This window comes from Dendrobates tinctorius, unplaced genomic scaffold (assembly GCF_039654945.1).
Source record: "Dendrobates tinctorius isolate UK_male_01 unplaced genomic scaffold, ASM3965494v1 ptg000114l, whole genome shotgun sequence".
Lineage (NCBI taxonomy): Eukaryota > Metazoa > Chordata > Amphibia > Anura > Dendrobatidae > Dendrobates > Dendrobates tinctorius.
Window position 1 is genome coordinate 8,498,430 of NW_027361782.1, and position 17,798 is coordinate 8,516,227.

A 17,798-nucleotide genomic window follows, 5' to 3' on the forward strand; every position below is an offset into this window, starting at 1 on the left:
ATAGTTAGTGTCATTAATTTTCTTGACATCCTGATAAGGGCCTTCCCACACTGCTTGAAGCTTGTTGGCAGGGGAAGCAGTAATCATGAGCACTTGCTGTCCTTTCATAAATTCCCGGTTCCTGGCATTACGGTCATACCAGGTTTTTTGTCTGGACTGGGCCATTCGCTGATGTTCTTTAGCGAAGTTAGCTAGCTGGGCGAGACGGTCTCTGAGCTCTAGAACATAGGGAACGATGGGCATTCCGGTATCTGAGATGTCTCCCTCCAAATGTTCTTTCAGAAGCGTGAGAGGCCCACGGACCTTCCGGCTAAACAGTAGTTCGAAGGGAGAGAACCCTGTGGACTCTTGGGGAACCTCCCGATAGGCGAAGAGGAGATGTGGCAGGTACTTTTCCCAGTCTTTTTCAACGTCAACAAAAGCCCTCAGCATATTTTTTAGGGTTCCATTAAAGCGTTCACATAGTCCGTTGGTCTGCGGGTGGTATGGGGTGGTGCGAATGGCTCGAACACCACAGGTATGCCATAGGGACTGGACCAGATCTGACATGAACTGAGTGCCTTGACCCGACAATATTTCACTAGGAAACCCTACCCAGGTAAAGATGGTAACAAGGGCCTCGGCTACCTTTACTGCTGTAATACTGGACAGGGCCACAGCTTCAGGATACCTAGTGGCATAATCCACCACTGTCAGGATATATTTTTTCCCTGACCTGCTTGGGTGGGCCAGAGGACCTATGATGTCGACGGCTACACGTTGAAATGGTTCCTCAATTATGGCCAGGGATTGCAGGGGTACCTTATGTCGAGCTCCTGGATGCCGCATTCGCTGGCACACATCGCAGGTGCGGCAATAATGGGCTACCGACTGCGAGACGCCCGGCCAGTAAAAACTTTGGGTGAGTCTCTTTTCAGTCCTTTTTCTCCCTTGATGCCCAGCCAAGGGGATGTCATGGGCCAGTTGAAGTAGCTGTGCCCTGTACTTCTGAGGGACAATGAGTTGCCTGGTCGTTGCGTCAGGGTTGCCCTGGTCACTGCCCTTTGTTACACGATAATACAGTCCGTTTTCTCAAGTGAAGCCATCCCCATTATCTCCCATGTGCCCAGTTTCTGCCTTTCGCCTGAGGGCTGCTAAGGTAGTGTCACCCTCTATTTCTCTCCTAAACTCCTCTCTGTCCCAAGACTCTCCTAATGTAGTAGCAGCGAAAGTATTGCTTACCGACTCTGATGCGGTTCGTGGTGGTTGCTCCCCGGTGGGGTCCGGATGACGTAGTGCTTGAAGGGCCTGTAGTCGGGTGACTGCTCCCACAAATTGGCACTGTAACTCCCCAATGTCGTTCCCAAGGAGGATATCTGCAGGAAGTCCTCCCATAACTCCAATCCAACACAGTTTTTCTCCACAACCATAATCCAAACGCACAGAAGCTCGCTGTATATATTTGCTGGCACCGCCCGCCAGGACAATGGGAATTCCCGGACCCTGGTAAATTGCCTCGGGTCGAACCACATGGGGGTCAGCGATAGTCAAGAATGCCCCCGTGTCTCTAAATCCTGACACTTTGTACCCATCAATAAAGACATCCTGCAGGTGGCGTTGCCGTTGCTCTGAGTAGCTAAAGGACAGAGCCTGGAGTCCGTACACTCCAGGAGGGGTATCTATGGTGCCGTGGTTGGTGGTCCACTCTGGTGGGGGTGGTGGTAGCTCTTCCTCAGGTGTGGTGGAATGTACAAGATGCACTGGACGAGGTGGGGCTGCCTGGGGCTCCCTCCGAATCCTGGAGGGACAGCCAGACTGCAAATGTCCAGGTTGCCCACACCCATAACAACTCCTCTCTGTGATACCCCCAGGTCGTGGTCGGAACTGTTGGGGCCTAGGATTGTGAGGTGTGATTGTCATCGGCTTGTGACTAGGTGGAAGGGCAGATATAATTGGAGGGGGACGGGGCGCGGGAGCAGGCCGTGGTTCTTTGTCCAGAAGCCTCCTCCATTGCGGCCGGATAGTAAGGGCTTCATCGGCGAGGGCTGCAGCTCTATCCACGGTACACGGCGTGCGCTCCAGGACCCATTCCCGTACCTCTGCAGGGCACTTGGCAAGAAATTGTTCTATAAGGAATGCCTGTATAACATCTTCCACAGTAAAGGCGTTTTCTGCTTCCAGCCATCTCCGACATGCCTCGGACATCTTATGTGCATACATCCTAAATGATCCCCCCGTGGTGCATGGGAGGTCTCAGAACTTGGCCCTATGTGAGTCTGGGGTGATAGCATGGTAATCCAGGATAGTCCTCTTTACAATGTTATATTCCCAATTCTGCAGTGCATCAATGGTTCGGTAAGCCTCCGCCATGCTTCCGTTCAGGAGCCCCACTAACAAACGCATCCAGCTAGAGTGGGGCACCTCCATCACAGCACACTGCTGCTCAAAGTCTTTGAAGAACCCCTCCACATCTCCAGAAGCCTCATCAAACGGCTTAAACTCTGTCCGGGTTATCCGTACAGGCTCCCGGATTGTTGGGGTTACACTCCACATTGCGTAACTCCCTTTTTCAAGCTCCATTGCTTCCTGTCTCCGCTGTGCCCGGCAGGCAGCCTTCTCCTTGTACTCCTGAGAGACGCAGGGGTCCAGAACCGCCATCTCTTCTTCATACCACACCAACCACTGGCTTTTCTGGATGGGGATCCCTGTCTCCAGTGCTCGTCCTTCAGACATCTGGGAGGAGGTGACCGGGCTAGCGCCCACCAGTAGATCGATTAAGGCCTCTTTAGTCAGTCCCTGGTAGTTCAGGCCCAGGTCTCTGGCTCTCTCCTGTAAACTGCATACAGTCCAATTTCTGTACTCACTCTGTGGGTGGTTCTCCATTGGGTTACGCTCTGTTGATCCCACCGCTGCCACCAGTTGTCACGGGGTCCTTCTCTGGTATCACACAATCAACAGAGCGAGCGAAGAGTGAACAATTCCAAGACCTTTATTCAGGCAAAAATACGAAAAGGTCCATATTCAGTCCACCACACAAAGGATAAGATAGTCCAGAATAAGAATGCAGTCCCAGTATCAGGATAAAATGTCCAGGGAAACGAGATTCCAAAACACTCTAGCACCAGAGGATAATAATAATCCTTCTCTCTGAAATGCAGCCTTTTCACCATCTTGTCTCTACCGGAACTGACTTGTTGTCCAGCTGCTGTTCTTTCCCCCACCCCCTTCCTTGTCCAGGGGTAGTCAAACAAGTTACCTCCCAGAGGAGAACAAAAGGCCTTAGGGATTAATGCACTACAGGGGGTCATCAAGAGACAGATACAGTGAGGCTGTAGACTTACAATGTAATAAGAAAAACACTATGAAAATAACTGGACTTGTTAAAAATAGGAATATACAAAAAATGACATCCACATAACATATCACACCATCACAAATAGCTCAAAAACCGGACAGTATTTTACTCCATACAGTATTATGGCCACCACCTAGTGCGCCATACTGAATAATGAGCCCCATATATTTCTCCATACAGAAAAATTGGTCCCATATAATGTTCCATACAGTATATGATGAGCCCCAAATAATGCTACAGTATATGTTGGTCCCCATGGACGATGCTCCAGTGTGTTATGGGCCCAAATAATGCTCCATATATAATGGGCCCCATTTCTAATGCTCCAGTGTATAATGTGCCCCGTAAATGCTGCTCGAGTGTCTGATGTCCCCCATTTGGAATGCTCCAGTATATGTTGGTCCCCATGGATGATGCTCCAGTGTGTTATGGGCCCAAATAATGCTCCATATATAATGAGCCCCATTTCTAATGCTCCAATGTATAATGGGCCCCGTAAATGCTGCTCCAGTGTCTGATGTCCCCCATTTGGAATGCTCCAGTATATGATGGGCCAAATGAATGATGCTCCAGTGTATGATGGGCCCCATATATCATTCTCCAGTGTATATTGCTCCCCAAAAAATGCTCCCAACATTTAAAAAAATTAAATACCTCTCCTTGCTGGGCACTGCTCTACTCTGGACTCCTCAGCATTGCCATTTTAAAGCTCTCTGCACTTGTACTGTTTCGGTAGAGGCACACAGACGTGATGTTGCGCTCTGTAACCTGAATGTCACTGTCAGGAAAGGCGGAAGACGTCATGGTGGTGGAGCAGGTAGAGGTAAGTATTGCAAGTGCTGTTGCCCTGAGCAAGCATGGGGGCCCACTCATGGGCGACAGCACTTGCACAGGGCCCCTCATCGTATGACAGTATGTCTGACGGCGAGTGGGCCCTCCCACAGCAGAGACACTTTTGCATTCTATGAGGGGCCCTGTGCCACTGCCGTCGCCCATGAGTAGCACCCCCCACCTGCACAGGGAACCGGCACTTTCATCTTCACCTTCCACTGTGTCATCATGTAAGGTGGTATAGTATGAGGGAAGGGGCACCTGAGTTTCATCAGTGTCACATTCTGGCTCTGTAGAGTGCAAGAGGAATGTAGTGCTGTGGGTCAATGTACCAGCAGAATCATCTAGCAGTGGCTGTGCATCAGTGCACTCCATCTCCAATTCATGTTGGACTGGGGAATTCAGAATTTTACTTGATAACACAGGCATAGCCTGTGAAAAGAGCTCCATGGAGTAATCTGAAGTGTGAGCTGCGGCATCCTTCACTTTTAGTGGGGGTGAAGGAGACAAGGAAAGGAAGCCTGCACTGATGACTCAGTGCTTTCATTTTTTTAAACTTCAGAAGAGGAGGCGATAGAGCTGGAGGCTTTTTTGGCAATGTAAGGCAAAACCAGTTCCTGATGCTCCGGCTTTAAAAGCAGTTTAGCTACTCCCAGAAAAGAGAGCCTTAAAGGTCTTCTTGTGCCAGCTGATGACGCAGGCTCAACACCTCCTGCCTTAGCTGCTATTGTGCTTTTGGCAATACCAGCAGATGCACCACCACCATCAGTACCAACTGGGCCCCCCACACCCACGTCCGCGGCCTCTTCCACCATACATAATAATTTTTGTGAAAATAGACTAAAAATACCAGCAGATATATGGTACTGTTTCAGAAGTGGCCAGCTCTATACAGTCTAGGGATAATTGTAAATCTCCGTATATATATTTCATGAGTCAGACACAGATGGTCGCAGGCTCAGTATGGATTAGACAATGATATAAAAATTTGCAAAAGGGTACAAGTATCACTAGATACAAGGTATATATAGTATAGTGTTGTGAGTTCATTCTCTGGTTCACTAGTTGTGAGTTCCCCTTCCAGACCCCCTCTGGTGGTGACGGGAGGTGGTGAGGCTGATTTGATCGGTGGAGATCTGCCACCTGAGCATGAGGATGACGATTGGACCTCAGGATTCTCAGATTGGATTTAAGACAGCCGACGCCCTATTCAGTTGCTGGTGATTCCTTCTGGCTTGTCAGCTCTTGGTTTTCAGCTCTGTTCCAGTCATTGAAAGCTAAGTTTTTTGCTAATGTTCACACTTGATTTTGTTGGTCTATTCAGTTTTTTGTGTGGTCAGCCAGCCCCCGGCTGGGGGCTGTGCTGAATTTCCACTCTTATTTATCAGTATTTTGCCAATTGGCTTTTTGTCCCTTACTAGTTCGGTCTCTTTTTGCTCTGTCTCAGAATATTTCAGAGTGCTGATATAGTGGGAGATGTCTACTGACTTCAGGGTTAATTTTGCTATTAGAAGTGTTGGACATTATTTTTGTAGGGATTTTTGCAGGTTGCAGACAGTGTCTTTCCTTTCCTGTCTAGTTAGTTTGGGCCCCATCATTTGCTCAGCCTATTTTCCTGCCTGTGTTTGTGCCTTCATCTTGTTTCACCGTCAATACATGTGTGAGGGCTATCTATTCCTTTGGGGTCTGCTCTGGGGCAGTTAGTCTTCCCTTTTCTTGCTTTAGGCTTATCTAGTCCTCCGTGACAAGGCGTCTAGGTTCATCGTAGGCACGCTCCACGGCTACTGCTAGTTGTGTGGTAAGATCAGGGATCTGCAATCTGCATAGTTACCAAGCTCTCTGGTTTTCTGTGACTTAGCTTGTTTTGCTTTTTTCTTCTCGGTGACCCATTCATAACAGAATAACCAGCCATACCGCAGATTCTAGGGTACTCAAAAGCAGGAAAAAGTTGATTTAGAAAAAAAAAACTAAGTGTTAGAATTTTTTTTTTTATATATACAGTGGGGCAAAAAAGTATTTAGTCAGTCAGCAATAGTGCAAGTTCCACCACTTAAAAAGATGAGAGGCGTCTGTAATTTACATCATAGGTAGACCTCAACTATGGGAGACAAACTGAGAAAAAAAAATCCAGAAAATCACATTGCCTGTTTTGTTTTCATTTTATTTGCATATTATGGTGGAAAATAAGTATTTGGTCAGAAACAAAATTTCATCTCAATACTTTGTGATATATCCTTTGTTGGCAATGACAGAGGTCAAACGTTTTCTGTAAGTCTTCACAAGGTTGCCACACACTGTTGTTGGTATGTTGGCCCATTCCTCCATGCAGATCTCCTCTAGAGCAGTGATACAGGAAAGATGTATATCTTTGTACCGTGTTAGCCAGTGGATAGAAAAATATTCAGGATTGAGAGTCCTCAGTAGTTGATACCTTTTAATGGCTAACTGAAAAGATGGTAATACATTGCAAGCTTTCGAGACTACTCAGGTCTCTTCATCAGGCTAGACTAATACAAAATCTGAAGTCACATATTTATGCACAATACAGCCTAGAAAAAATGCAATAGATAAGAAAAGTGACGTGAAGCAGAACTATCAATATGGGAGAGGGAGAAACATAAATATAAACATTGGACCAGTTCATAGATAAGGAGTCTGGATGTTTTATGGTCCTCTGATTGGGGTCTAGTTCTGTGTTGCCCCGCAAGGTTTTAAAAGGAAATTCCTTAATTGATGTAAAAAGACATAAATCCATGCGACACATTCATTCCAGCACTGAGAGTGTCAAAGTTCGTCATAAATTTGTACTCCCAAACTCGTGTCTCTCTCTGAGATGTGAAGTTACCTTTCAATACCAGTAATTTCATATCCATGCTGCTGTGATCAGGGATACAGAAATGTTTTGCCACAGGTAGATCCATTCTTTTTTCTCTTATTGTGTGACGATGAGCATTCATCCTTGTTCTAAGCTTTTGCCCTGTCTCCCCCACATACAGACCCCCAGTTGGACATTTAGTACAAATAATTAAGTACACCACATTAGATGTAATGCAGGTGAAAGTACCTGGGATCTTGTAGTCCTGATGTGAGTTGGGGATCTTTATCTTGTCCGTGGTCATTATAAATGGACAGGTTTTACATTTTTTCTGGATGCAAGGAAAGGTTCCTGCAGCTTTTGGAGAGGACAGGGAGCTTCTGACAATGATGCTTCTTAAATTTGGGGGCTGCCTAAAACACAGTAGTGGGGGGTCTGGAAAAATGGATTTTAATCGGGCATCTTTTTGTAGTAAAGGTTGTAATTTCCGTGCAGCTCCCCTTAGCACCTCCAGATTTGGGTTGTAGGTGACTACTAGAGGCACTCGGTTATTTTCTTCTTTAGCTTTGTAATGTAGCAGGTGATTCCTTGACAATCTGGTGGCTCTTGTAATTTGGTTTTCAATTGTTCTTGGATGGTAACCCTGATTCAAAAAGGTCTTTTTGAGGCGACCAAGGTGTTTGTCTCTATCCATGGGGTTGGAACATATACGATTGTATCTGATGGCTTGGCTATAGATAATAGAGTTCTTTATGTGTTTTGGATGGAAACTGTCCCATTTAAGGTATGTTGGACTGTCGATTGGCTTCTGATACAGGGATGTCTCTATTTCATTGTTTTTTAGCTTAATGATGGTGTCCAAAAAATTAATCTCGGTACTGGAGTAGTTGAGTGTTAAATTGATGGTGGGATGAAATTGATTAAACTGTTCGTGGAACGTCTTTAGCTATTGCTCAGACTCCGTCCAGATGATTAAAATATCATCAATGAAGCGGTAGTAGGCCAGGGGCCTGATGGGGCATGAGGACAAAAAATCGCTTTCAAGCTTGGCCATGAAAAGATTTGCATACTGTGGAGCCATTTTACTTCCCATAGCTGTGCCAGTCTCCTGTTGATAGATCCTGTTGTCAAATTCAAAGTAATTGTGGGTGAGGATGAATTTTATAAGTTTCACCACAGCATCAGCATCAGTCCCTGTGTTTTCCATGAAGAATTTGCAGGCATGTAAACCATCTTGGTGTGGGATATTAGAGTACAAAGATTCCACATCCATGGTGGCCAGGATGGTTCCTTCTGGTAGAGGACCTATTGCTGCTAGTTTATTCAATAGGTCAGTTGTGTCCTGAATGTAGCTGGATGTATCCTTCACCAGTGGTTTAAGAATACCCTCTACCCATCCAGATACCTGCTCAGTGAGGGTGCCCACACATGAAATAATTGGTCTTCCTGGATTTCCAGATTTGTGGATTTTGGGAAGCATGTAGAATGTCCCTATTCTTGGAGTCTCTGGTATCAGGTCATCGCCAGCTCTTATGGACTGGTCAGGCAGACAAGAAACCAACTTGTTTAGTTCCTTGTAATAGTCCTGTGTAGGATCCAACTCCAATTTTCTATTCTATAGAAAATTGGAGTCGGATCCTACACAGGACTATTACAAGGAACTAAACAAGTTGGTTTCTTGTCTGCCTGACCAGTCCATAAGAGCTGGCGATGACCTGATACCAGAGACTCCAAGAATAGGGACATTCTACATGCTTCCCAAAATCCACAAATCTGGAAATCCAGGAAGACCAATTATTTCATGTGTGGGCACCCTCACTGAGCAGGTATCTGGATGGGTAGAGGTATTCTTAAACCACTGGTGAAGGATACATCCAGCTACATTCAGGACACAACTGACCTATTGAATAAACTAGCAGCAATAGGTCCTCTACCAGAAGGAACCATCCTGGCCACCATGGATGTGGAATCTTTGTACTCTAATATCCCACACCAAGATGGTTTACATGCCTGCAAATTCTTCATGGAAAACACAGGGACTGATGCTGATGCTGTGGTGAAACTTATAAAATTCATCCTCACCCACAATTACTTTGAATTTGACAACAGGATCTATCTACAGGAGACTGGCACAGCTATGGGAAGTAAAATGGCTCCACAGTATGCAAATCTTTTCATGGCCAAGCTTGAAAGCGATTTTTTGTCCTCATGCCCCATCAGGCCCCTGGCCTACTACCGCTTCATTGATGATATTTTAATCATCTGGACTGAGTCTGAGCAACAGCTAAAGACGTTCCACGAACAGTTTAATCAATTTCATCCCACCATCAATTTAACACTCAACTACTCCAGTACCGAGATTAATTTTTTGGACACCATCATTAAGCTAAAAAACAATGAAATAGAGACATCCCTGTATCAGAAGCCAATCGACAGTCCAACATACCTTAAATGGGACAGTTTCCATCCAAAACACATAAAGAACTCTATTATCTATAGCCAAGCCATCAGATACAATCGTATATGTTCCAACCCCATGGATAGAGACAAACACCTTGGTCGCCTCAAAAAGACCTTTTTGAATCAGGGTTACCATCCAAGAACAATTGAAAACCAAATTACAAGAGCCACCAGATTGTCAAGGAATCACCTGCTACATTACAAAGCTAAAGAAGAAAATAACCGAGTGCCTCTAGTAGTCACCTACAACCCAAATCTGGAGGTGCTAAGGGGAGCTGCACGGAAATTACAACCTTTACTACAAAAAGATGCCCGATTAAAATCCATTTTTCCAGACCCCCCACTACTGTGTTTTAGGCAGCCCCCAAATTTAAGAAGCATCATTGTCAGAAGCTCCCTGTCCTCTCCAACAGCTGCAGGAACCTTTCCTTGCAACCAGAAAAAATGTAAAACCTGTCCATTTATAATGACCACGGACAAGATAAAGATCCCCAACTCACATCAGGACTACAAGATCCCAGGTACTTTCACCTGCATTACATCTAATGTGGTGTACTTAATTATTTGTACTAAATGTCCAACTGGGGGTCTGTATGTGGGGGAGACAGGGCAAAAGCTTAGAACAAGGATGAATGCTCATCGTCACACAATAAGAGAAAAAAGAATGGATCTACCTGTGGCAAAACATTTCTGTATCCCTGATCACAGCAGCATGGATATGAAATTACTGGTATTGAAAGGTAACTTCACATCTCAGAGAGAGACACGAGTTTGGGAGTACAAATTTATGACGAACTTTGACACTCTCAGTGCTGGAATGAATGTGTCGCATGGATTTATGTCTTTTTACATCAATTAAGGAATTTCCTTTTAAAACCTTGCGGGGGCAACACAGAACTAGACCCCAATCAGAGGACCATAAAACATCCAGACTCCTTATCTATGAACTGGTCCAATGTTTATATTTATGTTTCTCCCTCTCCCATATTGATAGTTCTGCTTCACGTCACTTGTCTTATCTATTGCATTTTTTCTAGGCTGTATTGTGCATAAATATGTGACTTCAGATTTTGTATTAGTCTAGCCTGATGAAGAGACCTGAGTAGTCTCGAAAGCTTGCAATGTATTACCATCTTTTCAGTTAGCCATTAAAAGGTATCAACTACTGAGGACTCTCAATCCTGATTATTTCTCTAGAGCAGTGATGTTTTTGGCTTTTCGCTTGGCAACACGGACTTTCAACTCCCTCCAAAGGTTTTCTATAGGGTTGAGATCTGGAGACTGGCTAGGCCACTCCAGGACCTTGAAATGCTTCTTACGAAGCCACTCCTTCGTTGCCCTAGCGGTGTGCTTTGGATCATTGTCATGTTGAAAGACCCAGCCACGTTTCATCTTCAATGCCCATGCTGATGGAAGGAGGTTTGCATTCAAAATCTCACGATACATGGCCCCATTCATTCTTTCATGTACCCGGATCAGTCGTCCTGGCCCCTTTGCAGAGAAACAGCCCCAAAGCATGATGTTTCCACCACCATGCTTTACAGTAGGTATGGTGTTTGATGGATGCAACTCAGTATTCTTTTTCCTCCAAACACGACAAGTTGTGTTTCTACCAAACAGTTCCAGTTTGGTTTCATGAGACCATAGGACATTCTCCCAAAACTCCTCTGGATCATCCAAATGCTCTCTAGCAAACATCAGACGGGCCCGGACATGTACAGGCTTAAGCAGTGTGACACATCTGGCACTGCAGGATCTGAGTCCATGGTGGCGTAGTGTGTTACTTATGGTAGGCCTTGTTACATTGGTCCCAGCTCTCTGCAGTTCATTCACTAGGTCCCCCCGCGTGGTTCTCGGATTTTTGCTCACCGTTCTTGTGATCATTCTGACCCTACGGGGTGGGATTTTGCGTGGAGCACCAGATCGAGGGAGATTATCAGTGGTCTTGTATGTCTTCCATTTTCTAATTATTGCTCCCACAGTTGATTTCTTCACTCCAAGCTGGTTGGCTATTGCAGATTCAGTCTTCCCAGCCTGGTGCAGGGCTACAATTTTGTTTCTGGTGTCCTTTGACAGCTCTTTGGTCTTCACCATAGTGGAGTTTGGAGTCAGACTGTTTGAGGGTGTGCACAGGTGTCTTTTTATACTGATAACAAGTTTAAACAGGTGCCATTACTACAGGTAATGAGTGGAGGAAAGAGGAGACTCTTAAAGAAGAAGTTACAGGTCTGTGAGAGCCAGAAATCTTGATTGCTTGTTTCTGACCAAATACTTATTTTCCACCATAATATGCAAATAAAATGAAAACAAAACAGACAATGTGATTTTCTGGATTTTTTTTCTCAGTTTGTCTCCCATAGTTGAGGTCTACCTATGATGTAAATTACAGACGCCTCTCATCTTTTTAAGTGGTGGAACTTGCACTATTGCTGACTGACTAAATACTTTTTTGCCCCACTGTATATTTTTTCCACTTTTTTCTCTGGGGCCTTAGGAGGATTTTTTTTTCTTTTTCCTAATGGAGATTAAGCAATTGTCTGATCGTGTGGAGCAGCTGGCTGCTGAAGTGTGGGGAATTTCCACCTACCTCATTCAGTCACATGCTGCTGAACCTAAGATCCCTACTCCTGATGTGTTTTCTGGGGATTGGTCAAATTTCTGAATTTTAAGAATAATTGTAAATTATTTCTGGCCTTGAAGCCTAGTTCATCGGGGAGCTCTGTGCAGCAGGTTAAAATTGTCATCTCCTTGCTGCGCAGCGATCCCCAGGATTGGGCTTTTTCTCTGACACCTGAAAATCCTATTCTGACTAATGTGGATCCATTTTTTTCAAGCCTTGGGGTTGTTGTATGCTGAACCTAATGCTGTTGATCAAGCTGAGAGAACCCTGTTGGCATTAAACCAGGGTCAGGATTCGTCAGAGTTATACTGTCAAAAATTCCGAAAGTGGGCGGTCCTTACTACATGGAATGATAGTGCATTGGCAGCTCTCTTTCAGAAGGGTTTATCAGAGACCGTCAAAGATGTTGTGGTGGGATTTCCTGTTCACTCTGGTCTGGATGATTCTATGTCATTAGCCATTCAAGTTGATCGGCGTTTACGTGAACGTAAAACTACATGGGAGGCGCTGCCACCCTTTGAACAAACATCTGAACCTATGCAATGTGATGGGGTTTTGCCTAGGGCGCAACGTCAGGAGTTTAGAAGGCGTAATAAGCTGTGTTTTTTCTGTGGAGACGTCTCTCATACTATTTCTGTCTGCCCAAAACGAGAGAAACGTTTTGCACACACATTTGCTGTGGGCAGTATACAACCTAAGTTTCTTTTGGCAATTACTATGATCTGCTCCTTATCCACATTTTTCACGAAGGATTTTGTGGATTCAGGAGCAGCGTTGAATGTGATGGATTTGGACTTTGCTAAACATTGTGGTTTTTCCATGACGCCTCTGCAGATGCCTATTCCTTTGAGGGGTATTGATGCTACTCCTTTGGCGGAGAATAAACCTCAGTTTTGGACCCAGGTGACAATGCGAGTTGCCCCAGACCACCAAGAAAATTGTAAATTTTTGGTGCTGCATAATTTGCATGATACTATTGTTCTGGGTTTTCCTTGGTTGCAAACTCATAATCTAGTTTTGGATTGGAAATCTGGGTCTGTGGTGAGTTGGGGTTGTCAGTTTGTTCTTAGGGACGCTCCTGTTTTCTCCACCTCTCCTTAGTCTCATGATATTCCTGATTATCTAGCTGATTTTTCTGATGTATTTAGTGAGAGCAAGTCTGCGTCTTTGCCTCCTCATAGGAGTTATGACTGTGCTATTGAGTTGATGCCTGGGTGTAAATTTCTCAAGGGTCGGCTTTTCAACTTATCAGTACCCGAACATGATGCTATGCGATCCTATATTAAGGAGTCATTGGAGAAGGGTCATATAAGACCATCCTCGTCACCTTTAGGTGCTGGGGTTTTTTTTGTGGCCAAGAAAGATGGTTCATTAAGACCGTGTATTGATTATCGTTCCCTTAACTAGATGACGGTTAAATATCAGTACCCGTTACCTCTGATGTCTGATTTATTCTCCAGGGTTAAGAGTGCCTGCTGGTTTACTAAGCTTGACCTCAGGGGGGTGTATAATCTTATTCGCTTCAAGCACGGAGATGAATGGAAGACGGCGTTTAATACTCCGGAGTAGTGTTGAGCTTTCCGATACCGCAAGTATCGGGTATCGGCCGATATTTGCCGTATCGGAATTCCGATACCGAGTACCGATACTTTTTTCGTATCGGATACCGGAATCGGAAGTCCAAAATGCAATGAGCCACTTTTGTGGCTCTGATTGGCTGCTGAAATGACGTCATCATGATGCGCTGTCTGTGCGCATCATGATGCGCCGTCAGTTCGGGCCTTCGGGGGGGCTGTGCCGACTGTCCGGGGGTCTGTATCGGCCTGCCGGTGGTCTGTGCAGGCTCCGGTGGTCTGTGCCGGCCTGCCGGGGGGCTGTGCCGGCCTGCCGGTGGTCTGTGCAGGCTCCGGGGGTCTGTGCCGGCCTGCCGGTAGTCTGTGCAGGCTCCGGTGGTCTGTGCCGGCCTGCCGGGGGGCTGTGCCGGCCTGCCGGTGGTCTGTGCATGCTCCGGTGGTCTGTGCAGGCCTGCCGGTGGTCTGTGCAGGCTCCGGGGGTCCGTGCAGGCATCGTCCGATGGGACTACAAGTCCCATCGGGCGATGCCTGCTACCATGACAGTGATTGACACATTAGCCAATGATGGGACAGTAGTAGTCCCATCATCCGGCTAATGCGTTGAATGTAGAATGTACTTCAGCTCCAGTTTTACGGCAACCTGATGTCTCACTTCCATTTCAAGTGGAGGTAGACGCTTCTGATATTGGTGCAGGAGCTGTTTTGTCCCAAAAAGAACCTGTGACTTCTAAGATGAATCCCTGTGCCTTCTTTTCTTGAAAGTTCTCCCCATCTGAACGCAACTATGATGTGGGGAATTGGGAATTGTTGGCCATGAAGAAGGCATTTGAGGAGTGGAGACATTGGTTGGAGGGAGCTAGACATCAAGTTGTGGTCCTCACCGATCACAAGAATTTGATTTATCTGGAGTCGGCCAAACGCTTGAATCCTAGACAGGCTAGATGGACCTTGTTTTTCACGCGTTTTAATTTTGTGGTCTCTTTTTTCTTCCGGGCACTAAGAATGTTAAGGCAGACACCCTTTCTAAGAGTTTTTTTTGCGATTCTCTTAGTGTGACCGAGCCTACTACCATCCTTGGTGAGGGGGTAGTTCTTTCTGCCATTTTGCCCGATTTGAGACGCGCCCTGGAGGAATTTCAGGAGGATAAACCTGAGCGTTGCCCTATGGGAAAATTGTATGTTCCTGACCAGTGGAGAAAGAGAGTGATGTCTGAAATTCATTGCTCCGCATTGGCTGGTCATCCAGGTATTTTTGGTACCAGAGATTTGGTGAGTCGGCCCTTTTGGTGGCCTGCCTTATCTCGTAACGTCAGGAATTTTGTACAGTCCTGTGGGACTTGTTCTCGGTCTAAACCCTGTTCTCGTTCTAGTGGGTTGCTGAGGGCCTTGCCGGTGCCCAAGAGGCCATGGACCCATATCTCAATGGATTTTATTTCTGATCTTCCTGTCTCTCAGAGAATGACTGTTATCTGGGTGATTTGTGATAGATTTTCGAAGATGGTCCATCTTGTACCACTACCAAAGTTGCTATCTTCCGCTGAGTTGGTGCCCTTGTTTTTACAACATGTGGTTCGGTTACATGGGATTCCTGAGAACATTGTATCCGACAGAGGAGTCCAGTTTGTTTCCAGATTCTGGAAAGCCTTTTGTTCCAATCTGGGAATTCAGTTATCCTTCTCCTCCGCGTTTCATCCCCAGACCAATGGACAGACTGAGAGAACAAACCAGACCTTGGAGTCTTATTTGAGATGTTTTATATCTGCTGATCTGGATGATTGGGTCTCATTTTTGCCCTTGGCCGAATTCGCACTGAACAATGGAGCTAGTTCTGCCATGTTGATGTCACCCTTTTTCTGTAATTTTGGGTTTCATCCTCGATTCTCTTCAGGGCAAGTGGAATCTTCATCCTGCCCAGGTGTGGACACTGTGGTAAAGAGAATGCAGCAGATATGGGACCAAGTGGTGGATAAGTTGTCACTCTCTCAGGAAAAGGCCCAGCGATTTTCCAACCGGCATAGGACCATTGGTCCTCGGTTTAAAGTGGGTGATATGGTTTGGTTGTCGTCCAAGAATATTCCTATGAAGGCTGCATCTCCTAAATTTAAGCCGAGATTTATTGGTCCTTATAAGATTTTGGAAATTCTTAATCCTGTTTCGTTTCGATTGGCTCTTCCAGTTACATTCAAGATCCATAACGTATTTCACAAATCTATGTTGAAGAGGTTTGTTGAGCCAGTGGTTCCTATGGCAGGACCTCCTGACCCTGTGTTGGTCGAAGGCAATGTGGAATATGAGGTAGAGAAAATATTGGATTCTCGTTTGGTTAGATGGAAACTCCAGTATTTGGACGTCGCCCAGTGTGATCCGTGGCTGCCGGCTTGGGACACTGTTTGCGAAGGCCCACAGCAGGAAGGAAGGGAGAGATCAGCGCAGAGACATGGCCTAGAAAGGATACACAAGGAGGAGTCTTGAACAGGTGTTCCTGATCTACCTTTGAGCTTGCCGGACCCCTCCCTCAGATGACACAGTACCAATCGGGTCATCTTGTGCACAAAACTTTTGAGGAAAAACTCAGAAACTGCACCCAACTGCGTCCTTGGTGGCTTTTACAACTCGCCTGCTACACACGCTACACTCACCATCACTGTCAATGGCTCACAAACACCATCTCAATTGCCCTGGGATACAGCTCTGCCCGTGGAGAGCTTCATCATCTTGTCTGCTTTAACACCGGCACAGAGGATCTGCATTGCAGCGTCGGCTACCCTAGCCGAGTACCGCGGGTGGCGTCACGATCCCCCTTTTCCAAATTAATTATCAAGAGCAGGATTGCTGTGAGATAGCTGAGGGTCAGAGAAGAGAAAAAAATCTTGTCCAAGCTCCTAGACTGGAAGGAAGGGGTCCTTGGGGCATGGGAAGTGCAATAAGCCACCTGTAAAGCCCGTTTCTGGAGAAGGAAGGACCAGGTCTCGTTGGGGAAGGTGGTTCCTGAAGGTAGTGGAGAAATACAGGGCTCAGCTTGAAAGCCGGAGGCTGAGGTAACTTTAAGTGCCTCAGTCGCAGCCGCATTCAATACTCAAAAAGGCAGCAGTTTGAATAAAGGACCCCGGAGCTTGACCCACGTCACCCGGTGTGATCCGTGGCTGCCGGCTTGGAACACTGTTTGCGAAGGCCCACAGCAGGAAGGAAGGGAGAGATCAGCGCAGAGACATGGCCTAGAAAGGATACACAAGGAGGAGTCTTGAACAGGTGTTCCTGATCTACCTTTGAGTTTCCCGGACCCCTCCCTCAGATGACACAGTACCAATCGGGTCATCTTGTGCATAATACTTTTGAGGAAAAACTCAGAAACTGCACCCAACTGCATCCTTGGTGGCTTTTACAACTCGCCTGCTACGCACGCTACACTCACCATCACCGTCAATGGCTCACAAACACCATCTCAATTGCCCTGGGATACAGCTCTGCCCATGGAGAGCTTCATCATCTTGTCTGCTTTAACACCGGAACAGAGGATCTGCATTGCAGCGTCGGCTACCCTAGCCAAGTACCACGGGTGGTGTCACAATCCCCCTTTTCCAAATTAATTATCATACCATCTTCCCCCTCATCTGAACTGTCATCTTCTTTATTGGACACCCAGGGCCACGGACCGGGTCCCAATCACCACCGTGGCATATTTCCCCCTTAAAAGAGCCTGGAAGGCCCGGTACTGAGTAACCCCCAGCCCTGTGTGGCCTTTCATTTTAACACCAGACAACAGGGATATATTGTATAGTTTCAACATTATAAATCTACATATATATTTGAGGAGGCAGACACAGACGCTGTCATGGCCAGTATGAATTCGACAACAAACTAAAAAGTAGAAAATGGGTACAGTATCACCAGATCAAAGGTATATATAGTATAGTTTCAACATTCAAAATCTCTGTATTTATTTCAGGAGGCAGGCACAGAGGCCCAGTATGGATTACACAACTATATAAAAAGCGTACTGCTGTATACAGTGTTGGGGTCATTTGGCGATCTACATATACACTCACTGGCCACTTTATTAGGTACACCATGCTAGTAACGGGTTGGACCCCCTTTTGCCTTCAGAACTGCCTCAATTCTTCGTGGCAGAGATTCAACAAGGTGCTGGAAGCATTCCTCAGAGATT